This window comes from Argiope bruennichi, chromosome 10 (genome assembly GCF_947563725.1).
Source record: "Argiope bruennichi chromosome 10, qqArgBrue1.1, whole genome shotgun sequence".
NCBI classification, from domain to species: domain Eukaryota; kingdom Metazoa; phylum Arthropoda; class Arachnida; order Araneae; family Araneidae; genus Argiope; species Argiope bruennichi.
Window position 1 is genome coordinate 11,653,841 of NC_079160.1, and position 15,637 is coordinate 11,669,477.

Below are 15,637 nucleotides of genomic sequence, written 5' to 3' on the forward strand. Positions count from 1 at the left end.
GGGATAAAATTGACAATGCTATTTGTCGAAGTATTGATTTGTTGTTACGAAGTGAATGAGAATTCATAGGCATGAATTTCATGATTTCATGCAGTATTGAATACATCACAATGAGCATTTCTCCCCACCCGCGGGGGGCATCTCGAAAGGAGGATGAGAAGCTTGCGGCAAGGTGGTTGGTTCTCACCACCCTGGAGGGTACACGAAAAGGTGGGGGTCTGACTCCTCCCATCTATGGCGCGGCGTTCTTAGGGAATGGTTGTACAGTGACGGATGATGGCTCTTAGGACTCAACTACAGTTCCCGCCAGTGTTGCTGTAGCGACAGTCCGGTCATTCAGTTATTTTATCCATGTGCCTTCTGGCGGATAGGAGAATCAAAGATATGAGTTACAACGAACATTTTGTGTGTGTGGGAGGCAGGAAAATCTTTTAATTACATTCACAACACATATCTTAACAACACATCTTTTAATTACATTGCATGTGAATACTAGTATTCACTGAAGTAATTTAATAATTTTATGAAGGATTCCAACTTTATAGTGTAAGTGAAAAATAGTATTCCATCAGAAAGTGAAGTTTTTTTGTACCAACATAAATCGTGGAATATATAAATATGCTTTCAAGTACGCCACTGAACTGAATTATGGAAATGACAACGGTCTTTGTAGTGACGATGGGCTACAGTGCCAATTATGTGCCATGCCCTACTTTATAGCATTGCAAACTTTCATGTGCTTCTTCATGCAGCTACAGAATATTACCTTACCATTATTGTTCGTATGATCGAAATGGATGTGTGATCAAATAACTATTCGTTTTTGACAAATATGAATTTTTTAATTTTCGATAATAACGGTCATATTAATATTTTTAGCATAGGGATAATTTGTTCTTTCTGATGTTCAGGTGTAGACAAATAATGTCTGCAGGAGTTTGACACTTCCTGGTTCCTTGTCTGGGAAGTACCTGAACATAATTCTTACAAGCTCCTGAACATAATTCTTCTCCTGAACTTAAAAAATCGCAATGTAGCTTAGGGATGAGAGCCATGTCCCAGTCCTGCTAAAGAATGGAATTTCTTGAAATAATATTTCTTGTTTTTTAATAAAAAAAACCTTTTCTAAACACTTCATTTCATCAATTTCATTTTTTCAAAATTTGTTTCGGGAAGTACATAATCCTTGTGATTTAGTGATTAAATTTACTAATTAATAATATATAATTTTTATGATATTTCATTAATCCAAACTGAGCGTTTAAACTTGATGTTGGTATTTCAAACATATCGGGAATCGAAACAGACCTGGACTGCAAGAAAAGTATAAGATGTATCATAATTGCTTTGGATTGGGAAGGAATGATGCATTTTTTTCTGGTCGAAGAATTTGATTGAAAGTATCTTTGAAAAATATAATCAATGTTTGAACCAATCAATAATGGCTATAAAATACCATAAAGGCACTGATAAAAGTCAACAGAGATCGAAATTGGAAATAAATCTGTGTACTGACTGGTAATCTGCTAGTTTATATATTCGTGTGTATGTGAAAATGGTAGCTCAAAAACGTAACGACCAAAATAAATCAAAATTTGGTATATTGTTTTGTCATCCAAATAATTCAGCTGCATCAAATTTGATATTCAGTTGATTGAAAAGAAGAGGTCAAAATGTATACTTGGTTTCATTTTTATGCAGCGAGGTATGTCAAAAGGAAAGTATTCTAGTCAGTCTTCTGCCGATGGGCGTCAACAGAATAAGAACATATATTGCTTATATGACGTCATAGGTTAGCGGCCTTTCCTACCCTTTGTTTTCTTCAAACCCTGAAAACAAGCATTAAGTATGCAGGTTTACTATCAATAAAAATGATCACAATAAATTTTCAAAAGTTGAAAAGATTTCAAGATTCGCAGACAATACCAATTCTTAATGTTATTTAAAAATAAAACTCTGGCGTCTTCCTGGACAAAAGAAAGACGGTGCGGCCAGTCGCTGGACATCGGAAAAAGAGAAAAAAAAACTCGCTTGATCGGAAGAACTTTTTGCACTTCAGCATCAGCTGACCACATGTTTCCGACTTTTACGAGTGCCTGCGATCATTAGAATATTGTAAAAGAGACATAAAAACTGCAAAAAGAGAAAGCGTCTCAGAACCTCTTTCATTCAGCCCATTAACTGGTGCGTGATGATAATGGAGATCTTTTCAGAGAGAGGAGATTCATTTCGAATCTTTTCACGTGCCTAAAAAGCGCGGGAAACTCTCTTTGTGAAGCAGCGAGACGCAAAAGGGGTTTCTTGGACCCATTCCAGGGTGCCCTTCTCGGCAACTTTCTGGGCTGGAGGCCAACCCCAGGTCAAAAGGATGTTCTTCAACATGATCCATCTCTCGGAATCTCCCTCTTAATGCGTCCCGTAACAGGGTCCACCCTCACCCCACTTTCAAAAAGAGACAGTAGCACTTACAGTAATCGCGTTAGGAAGGAGTTTCGTTTTCATTTGGCGCGCTTTTTTACTTCTTTTGGCGCTTCTATTTTTATTCTTCTAGCTTGGCGACGCCAGGGTTCTTTTTCCCAAGTTTTTCCCATTTTAGCTTAGAATGGGACCGTTATGATTTTTCTGTTTTTATGGGTATAAGTGAGTGTTCCTTTGATTTATGTGCCCCTCACGGATGTAAGTGTTTTGTTTAATCGGGCGTCGAACATGACCTGAACGGTCAAAAGTAACTCCGGAGAAGTTCAAATATCCAAGAATCAAGTTAAGGACACACTTTATTTTTGGACTCATATCATGCAGACATTTCTCTTGTTTATTCTTTATGTCCCTAAAGATATTTAATATGATATGACGGACAAGTTTCTTGAAGCATTTGATTTTGAATAAAATAAATGACTTGCCTTATTAAGTTGTCTCTTTCCAATCCTGTATTTCCACAATCGATGACGGTATCATTTTAAATTGAAATAAACCTTTCTCTGTTTTTTCAAAACTATCCTCCATCGGTGGTGCAGCCAGGTTATTGACTTTGTGTGTGTGTATGTGTGTGTTTGAATTTGTGCAGCCAAAGATTATTGACTCCTTTTTGTGTGTGTTTGAATTTGTGCAGCCAGATTATTGTCCTTTAAAACATTTGTACAATGCATTATTAAATAAGTATATATATATATATATATCATCTTGTTATGCGTTACAACTGAAATACATGAATTCAGTCGAATCAGCTTACTGCAAATTAAAAAGAGTGTATTTAATGATCAAGTGCACTTATGCAGCTTGATCATTTAAAAGATTTTTATATATACATATTCAAAATGTGAACAATTATTTCTGCTTATAATAAAAATGAATGTGCCTGTGTTTGCTTGCGCTCTGCAGGTCAGATCATTTGATCTAAAATTATCAAAAATTGGCACTGAGCATTTTTTTTTTGAAAATATTTATTAAAATTTTAATTAATTAAAAATTAAATGAATTTTGAAAAAAAAAATGGAACAAAAAATTGAATTTTATACGAACTAAAAATTCAAAATATATATATATATATCTTTTTAATGATACATTTTGATCGTATGATGATGTGTGCCATTCGTAATGATACTAGTCATCATATGATCATTACGTTTCCAATGATAAGTATTAATGATGCATTTAATTGTATGATTTTTTCCATTTTCAATCAATTTTTATACAATATTTTAAGCATATTCTACAACAATATGTTTCATTTTTGAAATGGAAACAAACTAATATTTCATACTGACTAATATTTGGACAATTTTAAACATTGTTGCCCTTTCCAATGATACAATTGAATGTATATAGACAGAGACAGGGAATTAGGGAAACGCATAGCACAATGAATCGCTTGGCGTAAGTTTTCGAAACTAATATATGTCTACCAAAAGCAGAAAATAGTTAGGTGAAAATTTTAGTTTCCATTAAGTCCGGTGAACCAGCTAGTTGCCAAAGGCGGTTAGTAACACATGAAAGATAATTTTATTTATTAAAATTAAAGAAAATTTAGTAAAATAGAAAATAATTTTCTTATTTATAATTTCCTTTTGATATTTGAAAAGTTTTCTTCTTTTTAATTGTAAAATCTTTAATCGAATTCGCCAAATTTATGTATTGCAATCTGTTTCTATCCTTTATGGGGATACGGCATTTAACACGTTTATTGCATAACTGTTTCCAGTAATGGAGATGGGAGGGGGGGGGGTACATCTCAAATATGAGGATCAAAAATTACCAGAGACGTAAGCAAGTTCTCGCTCCCCTGCTGGGAACAAACATTGTGCCGATGACCTTCACTCTGATGGCGGAACGCATCTCCGAGGGACAAGAAAGCAATGTACTGCATTCTGTTACTAAACCTGCTGGAGATAAGGGATCTAATTTGCTTTCTTGCAGAGTTATTTCTTCTACTGGTGGTGGGTGTTTCAAATATATTAAATAAATATAAATATGCGATATTATAAACACTATAAATTTTACATGCCAATACTTAAGAGGTTAGGAAACGCTGTTTCTTTTTGCAATGAATTAAAAAGTTAATGGTTTAATGGATGAAATATATAAAAATGTCTTTATCCTCAACAACTTCAATAATATCAGCTCGTGTTTAAATATACATTTCAGTTTTTTTTGTTTTTCTTTATATAATATACTAAATTGCTCATTTTTGAAATATTTCAGAAATTAAAGATTTAAATCTTTATTTTTTGCAGATTGCTCTGTTTGGAGATTTGCAGTTCTATGGGAGTGAAAGTAATAATTGAATAATCTTCCAGGTAAGTTTTTACTTTTTTACCAGTGTATACTTAAAGGCTTATGAAAATGTTTTCTCTTAAAAATATTTTTTCGTGCTTAAAACTGCATTCTGATAAAATGAATTGAGCAATTGAAAAATGTTCCTCAGATTAATGCATTTTTTAAAATTCAAAGGCAGAAATTTAGGCAAGCTTAGGGGCTAGATACTTATGTAAGTGTTACTGTTACATATACCTAGATTTGCTGGTGTACTATTTTCCGCGATAAAAACAAAGTTCACTAAAAAACGTTTATTTAAAAAAACACTTCGTTCTCCATACAGTCTAATTATATCATTCAACGAAACTAAACGTTTTTAGTGACCAAAACATTAAAGAACAATAAAGCAAACATATTTTAAATGTTACATGACCTTCTTTTATAAAGAACATTCAACAATTTTCTGCTTGTTTCTGTTATTTCTTTGAAGTCCATATTCTTAAAGGATATCCTTTTGGTGGATGCACTAAATTCCAAAAAGAACCATGTTTTATGCCAAAAGAACAGACAAACATATTGGTTTACAAAACCAATTTTGTGTTCACAAAACACAGAGTGCATAAAAATTATACATGCTGAAATAAACGACACTTTAAAAGGCAACAAATTATTACTAAACAATCGTGGTAGCACGAAGAACTCAGAATATAACAACTGGAGAACCCACTTTTCGATTCATGCTCCAAAGAAACCACTTTACAGGTCGACATCACTTTCTTTATGTCATTTCGCCGATAAATAATAGGAAATATAGGAATAATAGGAAATTTCTGGCTCTCGATACCTAATAGAGATATCGCTTTAATTCCTGTACTTTCAAGAACCTTCATGTTTGTCGCTACGATTGGGAATCATTTGCCAGCATCTAATCAGCAATCATTGAAGCATTTGTAAAAATATCTTCCTTACTATGAGACTAACTGCGTAAAGCAATATTACAAAATCGTAATAATCGTGGTGGCCCTCTTTGATACAATGTATGATGGATCGTTCCACATATATTGACATTTTCATTGAATTAAAAATATTTTCATTTAGAGCTATAACGGTCAGATAAGTTTAATTTTTCGATTCATTCCGCATCTTGTAAGAGAAACAGGATATGGAGTTTCTGCATATCCTAAAGTAAAAAAGATGCTGAATGGCTGATATAGTGAATGTGTGTTGCATGAATGTGGGGCCACACGAACTGATTCCATTGTTGAAAGGTGCAATAAAGATTTTTTTATTAATAAAAGTCTTTTTCATCCAATTTTTTAAATGTTATGCTTTAAAACATTTTAAAGTAAAATCTTGTCTATAGGTCAGTTCAGTGCATTTTTGAATATATTAATTTTTTCTATTCATTTTCAGCATTAAAACTGCTTTCTTAAAGTGACTCTTTAATTAATTTTAACACTGCACTATAATTTTACTCTTTAATTTTCCGCGCTTTAATTAGAAGGGGTTGACAATGGGTTGGGGATTATGCATACATATAAATTAATAAAATTGAATATTGATATTTTTTTCCTTTTTTTCAATTTTTTCCCCTTTTAAGCTGCATTCATTCATATTGATATAAAAAAGAAGCTATATTAAATATAATAAAAATTGGTAATAAAAATCTACAGAAAAATTGAATTTAGTTATTGTTTTTTTTAAAATATGAATGTTTTACTGCTAAATAATAAGTGGGATCCATTCAAAACAACAGACTCATTTAATTCAAACACAAGATACTTTTTTCAATCCGAAACAAAAAAGAAATTTGAAATTCGAAACTCTACTTGCTAATTGGATTCGTCTTATGACTTAAGTTTTTGCCATTTATTGAAATTAGCTATGCTACAAAGTTGTTGAAATATTTATCCCGCTTTTTACAAATTAAAAAACTTATTATTTTCAGATTCCCTGTAGTTTTAAAGCAATATTCTCTCATTATTACTCTCTACTATATATAGGTGTTGGGAAATAATGTATGACATCTCCCAAAATTCACTATATTGATTACTGTTGAGTATTACTATAGAATATTGAACAATTTTATCTAATAACCCAAAGCATGACCTATACAATACCTATACTACCTGGGCTACCTGGAATTCTCTGTTATATTTAAAAAGATAAGCTTACAAGTAGGCTAACCCTCTACTTAACCCTTTCTAGGGCCGTGGGAATTATGCTTCCCACCACATTTATCAAGCTTTGTATGAAATTATGTAGGTTGGCATTTTTTTAGAAAGACAGAAACTTAGAGGCTTCAGTTCTTTATCTCACACAAAATGATGTGTCTTGATTTGTTATTTAATTATTAATTAACAAAATTAATTAATTAATCAAATTAAATTTATCTATAAGTTAAATGAATCCCTTTTCTTATTCTAATTTCAAGTCTAAAAATATTTTAACATAATATGACTAGAAAAAAATGACCCTTTAAAGGGTTAAATTACCGTCAATGATAAGGGGGTAGGGAATTATGGTAATATATAATATCAAATAAGGAGAAAAAAAAATGTAAATTTAGTTCGTACTCAAAATATTACACTAATATATACGATTTGCTGTCTTATTGCTACTTTTGTATAACGATAACGTATGCTGTTACAACTTTGCATTTATTGTTTTATATTGTTTATTTCTCCATTCATTCGCTGTATTATTTCTTAAACAACTTAAAAATCTGTCGCCAATTCTACTCGCATCTGTGGGCATTGGAAAGTTCGCGCTGCGAATCGATCTCCGAGCGTGCGAAGGGTTCTTTGCGGGTCACTGGGCTCTTCTCTGCTCCAGTGAGCACTTATTCGGCGACAATGGAAGGCCATTTAGCCTTTTGGACGACGACCACCGAGCGCACCCTGTGGACGGTTCTATCTAAATCGCTCTATTCAAGTGATTCTAACTGTGTCCAAACAATGCGTTTGAACTTTTTGCCTATTTTTAGACATTTCCCGATTTTCCGGTCGCAATGTATTTTATGATATAAAAGAGTTGTTACATTTTTTTTTTTCTAACGGCTGAGTGTATATGCCGGTAAAGCTAAAAAATGGCAGAAATATCACATTGGATTTTTTAATATACTTAAATAATAGAAAATAGCTTCAACAAATGATTCTCTCTCCCTCTCTGTCTCGTTCTTACTTTTTTTTGAGGAGTGGGAATAAGAGGAATCAAATCAGGTTTTAAAATGTACTTTTCTTTGTGTATTAAAAGGTAAATTCTTAAAAGCATTTTTAATTATTTTATATCCCTTTAATCTGCAATTTTTAATTTTCGTGTCAAAAATATTAGGGTCTCTTGTAATAATATTTTCCCTAATTCAGATGGTTTTAGAATTTAAAGAAATTAAATCCTTCAAATAACCAATTCATAAAATTATTTTTCAATTGTAATTGTAGTGTTCTGGAATAAATTGGAATTCGGTTCATTACTTTACTAAGTAGGCTATAGCTCAAATGGCAGACCGTTTCTGTAGTGATTGTCCAATATTCCGATGTCTTAGCAATGAACATTATATTTTAAGTGACCTAGTCATTTAATTTTCTAACTTAAATTACAGTTTCTATTGTTTTGACTAATTCAGAATTTTGTTTCCAGAGCAATCATAGCCGTGTATGCAATTACAACCATTTGATTGCATTAGGATTATATTTATATTAATACGGTTAATAAATCTAAACTTTTGTATAGTTTCCCCTCCCTCCTACCTTCAATTCAATAATGATATTTAATAATATATTCTTGACACACTTATCTTTAAAACAAAAATAAAGTTCCATCTTTCACTGGCTATCCTTCTAAATATCTTCCAATCGGCGGATTTTGTTCCTTCAAAGTTGTTAGTTGGTCAAAAATGAAAGAATTCAAAGTTTCATGATTCGATCGGCCTTCTTTCGCAAAAAATAGACCCTTTTTTGTTAAAAAAAAATTAGTGTGTCAAAAATATGGTGCTAACTGTGACTACTTGAAACGGGGATGGCAATATGAAAATACAGGTTTTGTCATTTTTGCATCATTCCCTTTAGTCATCCAAACAACAAAAGAAATAATTCTTTATTTCACTTAAAGCATTTTTCCAACTGGAGGTATATGTCTGTCTTTGAGGGCTACTAAGTCCCAGTTAGATGGAATACCATGTACAGAGCTTATTAGATATATTATTTCGACAACTGTCTTTTGTGTGGTTAACTGTTATGAATACTTTTTCAAGGCCTATTAAAAAATACCTTTTAGGAACTATACTCCAGTATTGTACTCTCGCATTTATCATTTCCCCCCCCCTTGTATATAAAGTAGATAAAAAAAATTGTAATCATAAAAAAATAGACCTCAAGAGTTGGTGAAATTTTATGTTTTGCTCTTCTCTATATAAGAAACACACAACTGTGAAATTATGAACTCAAAAACATAATGAATTAGAAAAATGAAATTTAGTTTATAGTTTTATTATCAATTTTGTAGATCTCTATCAAATGTCTAAATGGTTTGATTTTGTGTTTGCCTGTATATTGGCTTGTATATGTTTGAGAATGCCATATTTAAGAAAATATACCACCTTAGATAAATAAATTTAGTTTGTGACTTTTTTCCACCAAAATTATAGATTTGTATCAGATTTTGTTTCCAGTTGGATCAAAGAAAATCATCCAAAATGCATACTCGGGTTTCTGAATTGTGCTGTAAAATATAAACGACTATAAATAAGTCGAGAGGAGAATATTCTCTTGGGTTCCAGGGTGATGTAAAAGCAATAACTTTTCCCCAACTCGAGAAGAAGTGTATCTGTAATTAAATTCAAATGGCATCAATGTCATTAAATTATGATTCACAATCACAAATTCATTCCAGTATATCTCGTGAAGTTACAAAATGAGACGAAAGTGCATCTACAATCAATATTGTTGCTTTTTTTTTTTCGTCGAATTAATTAGACAGAGTGTTAACGTTTTTAGCAATTTCAAATGCATTTGCTTTCGACACATATTTTTTTGAATTATGAAGTGATTTTTAAACTGTTGTAACATTTTTCAAATCTTTTTTTGATGAAGACAAATTAGACAGGAGAAAAAAAAATTCTTTGTTTATCTTTTCACTTATTTTGCTTTGACAATAATTAATTTTTTTGTAGGTTAAAAAACATTAATTGTTTGTGACGATTGCAATTTAAACGATTGTGGCATTTTTTGGAAGCTAATTTTAATTAACACTTATTATTTTAAAAATTCGTTTTTTTTTTTTGTATATGTCAACAAATAATTACGAATGTAATTAATATTTTTTGTATCTTCCACGATCAAATTGAACTAATTAGGAAAATGAAAATGGCTTTCAAAGTTAATTAATTTTCTATTTTGATATTTATCAAGTATATTTCAATATTTGATGTATTCTGACTGCCTAGTTTTTAGTTAAAAAAATAAAGAATATATCCTCTTCTTTCTAATAATTATAATTCTTTATTATATCCATAAATTTGAAAGAATAACTGAAATAAATTACTTATATCACTGAAATTAAAAAGTCCAGAATTCTATATGAAACTATTTCATCAATGAAACTGTTTTTATTGAACTTTCAGAATCAGTCAAATCTATAGGAAATTTGGCCAGCCGAGTTTTTTCATTTAGAGTTTCTTTCGATTCATTAGGATATTCTTAAGATGGACCTAATGATAATACTTATTTTTAGCACTTGTTTGATGCATTATTGAAAAAAAAAAGGAATAGAATTTATCAAATGTTTTTTTAACTAGATATATAGAGTTTCCTTTTCTGAACTGTGAAAAATATCACGTGGACATTTTCTTAGCTAAATATTCCTCATATGGAGAAAAACTTAAGTTCTAAAATTCTGAAGAATTAACTGAAGAACTGTAGTACTTAACATAAATGTATAAAATTTAAAAATTTAGAAAAATGAGCAGAATTGAATTGTACTCGACTGCATTCCATTAACTCAAGAAATATTCTTTATATAAACGTATGAAATTTAAAAATTTAGAAAAGTGACCAGAATTTTATTGTATTCGAGTACATGCCCTTAATTCAAGAATACATTATATAAATGAATGAAATTTAAATATTTGAAAAAATGCCCAGAAATGTACTATATTCGAATGTATGCCATTAATTCAAAAACTTTATATAAATGTATAAAATTTAAAAATTTAGAAAAATGACTAGAATTGTAAATCTGAATCGGTTTAAAAACAAATCCGTCTATTTGTTGACTGTCTATCAGATTGTCTGTTCATGGATTTACGAACATGATAAATAATAAAAAAAGAACGCAACAAACTAGAAAAATGAAATTTAATAGGTGGTATTAATATCCGAATTGTTGGCGTATGTCAAATTTTATATCCTATCAGTCAATGGACGCTCAGAATTTTCTCTTTCATGCTCAATAAAGCTATAAAGCGTCACAAGATGCAGAAAGTTGGATAAGAGAATATTCTAGCTGATTCATTTTGTTTGAAGTACAGCTTCGACATTAAAATATTTCGAGCAAATTTTACAAAAGAAAAAAAAATGGAGAATTTCAGGGGTTGAAATCTTGATTCCTTTCTGCAGAATCGTGCATGCAAATCAACCTCCCTTTAGAAACGGGGGTGGATGCAAATTTGATGCAAAGTTGGGAGCAACGGAAAAAGGTCTTTCCAGACCAATTCCATTGTTTTCCGTTTTCATTTTCTGCTCGTGTCTCCTCTGACGAGAGAGCATCCATCGCCGGGATTACCGACAAGATAGGGCAGGGGGGCGATTAAATTGTTGCGACGATTCGGGAAGAAGTAACAGATAACAGCAATGCGAGATAATATGGCCCAAAATGACTTTTTATATTCGTATAATCAGTTCCTCTGCTCTTCCGTTTGTTTAACAAAACCTTACTTAATATATAATGTTATCCTTTCACTTTTTTTTTTACATGCGGAATTTTACAAAGAAAAGGTGCAACTATCAAAAAATTTCTCTTCGTAATGTGTTGCATTGCTAGGTTCTACGTATTTTTGAACACTATGACTGAAAAATGCTTCGAAATCTAAATATATAATTTTAAATGGGCTTTCATGCCTAATTTGTTGTCCAATCGAAATCTGAACGAATCTCCATCGAGCCTGTGAATACAGTTCGTATACATATAAAGTCAGTTACTATAAAATATATGGACTTATCAATAACATTGAAGATCTTATCAATAATATTGAAGGATTGAACTAACTAATTTACTGGAAGAAGTCCAAAGTGTATTCACGATTTTTTCATTGACCTCGAAGTCTAAAATACCTTATTTTGTATCTATTCAAACGCAGTTGGAAGAGGTCCCTCTGAAATTTTCTCAATTTCTCTAATAAATGTACTTGGATATTACTAACCGTATGTCGTTGTCGAATGATAATTACGATAAAGCCTATTAAAATGCTATCTCTGCTGATTAATTTCTGGAATACTGTTAATTCACAACCACTAGATCACATAATGCGCATGGTTTTTTTTTTTTTTTTTTTTGTCGATTTATTGAAACCAAAATCTGACACACGACGATTGCAAATGTTATAAATTCCTATAACGAATTTCGTATATATAAGTTGTTGGGTTTTTGACTTATAATGCTTACTTACATGTGAAAACATATATTCTTCAAAATCTCTAGTTCGAATTATTTTTCCAAAATAACAATATTTTCTCTTTATATATTTCGTATACCTGAAAGCATAAAAAAAACCCTCTAACTGGTTTAATTCGAACTATTCAGTTCTTTTAGAATATCCAAGGTATCGCTTTTTAGCGTTTGCTTGCGTTACGAGGGACCACGGTGGCCTGCTGGTAAGGTCTTGACTTCGGAACCGGAGGATTTCAGGTTTCTAGCCCCGATTCCACCAAAGAACTATCGTGTAAGCGGGTCTTAATCGGTCACCTTAAATCGGTCGGGGCCATACGTCCATCCACTGGTGTGGTGTGGAAGTTTGGAGAGAGGGTGTTATCTCAGGTGTCGTCCTCAATATCTGACCACGATTCAAAATTATGAGTTCCATCTCAAAATAGCCGTAGTGTTGCTCTAAAACGGGACGTTAATATAACTAAACTTGCTGAACGAAAACCTTTCCAATTTACAGAATCTTAATATGCTTAATTGTCTTTCTGCTTTTCGTATACAAAAGAATATAAAGTATTAAAATCTTTGAGATGTGTCGGAATCTTTGGATGATTCTGATGATCTCAGATTAGAAACCAAAGACATAATTTTTTCAAGCAATTCTAAACATTCCGATACACTATTTACCCGGAACCGCTCCGATTCTGAGGAGAGCGTTATTTTCATTCTACAATTTCTAAGTGAGACAGAGGCACTCTTTTGTAACAAATAACTCGTTAAAACTCTCACAGATGAGCCTCCACTGAGCAGAAATGATGACTCGTGGCTTCGCTACCTCCGGACTTCGGTCTCCATTAATTATATTTCCTTTCCGTAGAATGGCAACATTCCATGAGCAGATTTCGCGCTTCGTCTCCGAAAATGAGTTCGAATATTTTGTTTCATTTTAAAGCGCGGAAAATAGGGAGGCTTTTTTTTTCAAGCTTCTCTTTTAATCTTGTGTTTTTGGGAAAGAATGGAGGATAATAACAACTTTTCAGAGAACTTGTCAAAGTATGAATGGAATTCGAAACAGTTGACCGCCAGAGAAAGAAAGAAAATGGCAAATTAGATGAGTGTTGTTTTGAAACTTCTCTCACTTGAACGAAATGGCTCCATTTGTAGACATTGTAAAAACATTGTAAGGGGGTTGTAACAATTTATTATGTTGTGGTTTCTGAGCTAGAAACTTTCGGAGTTCATAACTTACACAGAACTTATATTTCTCACATTTTCATTTCTTTTCTGTTCTTGTTGTTAACTGATGATATTACTTAAGTATTCATTGTGTCAACATTTGAGTTGTTGGAACATTTGTTTACCTCATTTCCTTGCCAGAACTGTAATGAAATTTTATTAAATTTTTAACAATTGCCTGAAATTTGTTAAAATATATCCGAATTTTATAAATGACTGCAAGTTCCTTGCAAAGAGCAATAGAAATAAAATATTTAAACATGATATATAGATTGGAGCAGTTTTGATTAATCACATGATAATTGCGCTTTACTCAGGCCTCATTTATGACATGAAAAGCATGAAAACACGAAGGCGCAAGTCCTCAGTCACATGCAATCTGGTCTCATGGCTCATCTTTTCCTTCTGAATGTCAGTAAATTGTTTTAAAGGAACCAACAGGTGTGGTCTCCACAAATCTTTCTCGCATGTCCTTTTATAAATATGTTATCCTCCACTCCCTGCAAAAAAAAAAAAAAAACCGTAGATTTTAGAAAAGGCAGAGAAAGCCTTACATGGAAATGACGTACAATATTACGAAATATTAACCTTTGGAGTGAATTTAGCATTTTCACTGAATCCAACGTATGATCCATGGCGAGTTTTTTAGTGATTAATTCTAGGTATGTGGTTCATAGCATTCGAAAATCTAATTCGTGTTTTATATTACCAACCATTGGGAATCTAAAACCAACTCAACCATTGGAAGTAAAAATTCAACACAAAACCACTTGTAGCCACAAAATAACATATCAAATTTATATATTTCAAGTATTCGCGTTTACAAGTTTCTATTGTTGTTTATAATGCCACTTGCCATGGACAAGCTCTCTGCCGACGTCAGCGATCTTAAGCCAATAGAATGTCTCTTGTTTTAGTAGTGCCAACTAGGGCCAAGAGCACGTCTTAGATACTCACGCATCATATTCGCTTACACAACCCCTTTTTACAGGGGGGCACATTCACAGATAGAACAGATGAAGCACAACCATGTCCGAACCGGGACTCGAACCCAGGACGCCCAGAAGACGCGCTACCCCTATGCCAGGACCCGGCTTACATGTTACATGTTTCTAAATGCACAGAGCGGCAAACGTTCCTTATTTGGTGGGTATGGCTCAGCATTTGATAGGTATCTAAATCTGTGCACCAAATTTTACCCATCTAGCTCTTTTCATTTTGTAGTTATCGTGTTCATTTATATCAAAACACCCGAACAGACAGATTTCCTCTGAATGGATTTTTCTAAAAGTTTCATAGAAACCTACTAATTGTGTAGAAGACTGCATACCAGATTTTATCAGCACGCTTAAAGTGTTTTTGAATTATCTTTGTCACAGAGAGATTAGATAAACATGCGTAATGCCGAAAATGTATTTTTCTACCTCAGGGAGGTCTAAAACATGGAGTTCCATTAAAATCGAAATTTTTCGATAATTACAATATTTTCTCTACATTTCATATACAAGAAAGTAAGGGAAAAAAAGGCATCTGAATTTGGGCGGACGAAGAGAGATTTAGCTATTTATTTTGATACGACTCTGCGATTTTTAGTTCAGAATGATGAGCAGGATTTTGTGTTTCTAAATCAAAGTTGATCTTTGATTAACCCGTTAACGGGCACATTTTACGCTATAATTAGAGAAGAAAAGCTAATTTATGACCAAAAAAAAGTTTTTTTTTAATTTTGTTGCTGTGGCTGTTGTTTATAACTGGGGTGGTAACATATTTACGACCGTCCATTACAAGCAATGATATTTTACTAATTTATTCAATAGTAAAAATATGAAATACAAATAATTTTACAAACAAATATGCATTTTTGTAAAACTATTTATTATTAGTTATTTCAAAATTTAAAATATATTAATTACAAATGAAATAAGTGATAGAACAACCAAATACAATGTAAATTACCAAATGCATTTTTTTAAACATTATTCTGATGAAGCAACATAAAACAAGGTACTGC

At 32.1% G+C, this 15,637-nt stretch overlaps 1 protein-coding gene across 1 annotated transcript in view; it reads left to right on the forward strand.

Moving 5' to 3' along the window:
* Positions 1–15,637, forward strand: part of LOC129988194 (CD109 antigen-like) — a 164,509-nt gene that overhangs the window by 51,003 nt on the left and 97,869 nt on the right. The window contains exon 2 of the mRNA XM_056096351.1: positions 4,731–4,793. The gene's annotated coding sequence lies outside the window, so the exon portion shown is untranslated. The remainder of the gene's footprint in view (positions 1–4,730; positions 4,794–15,637) is intronic.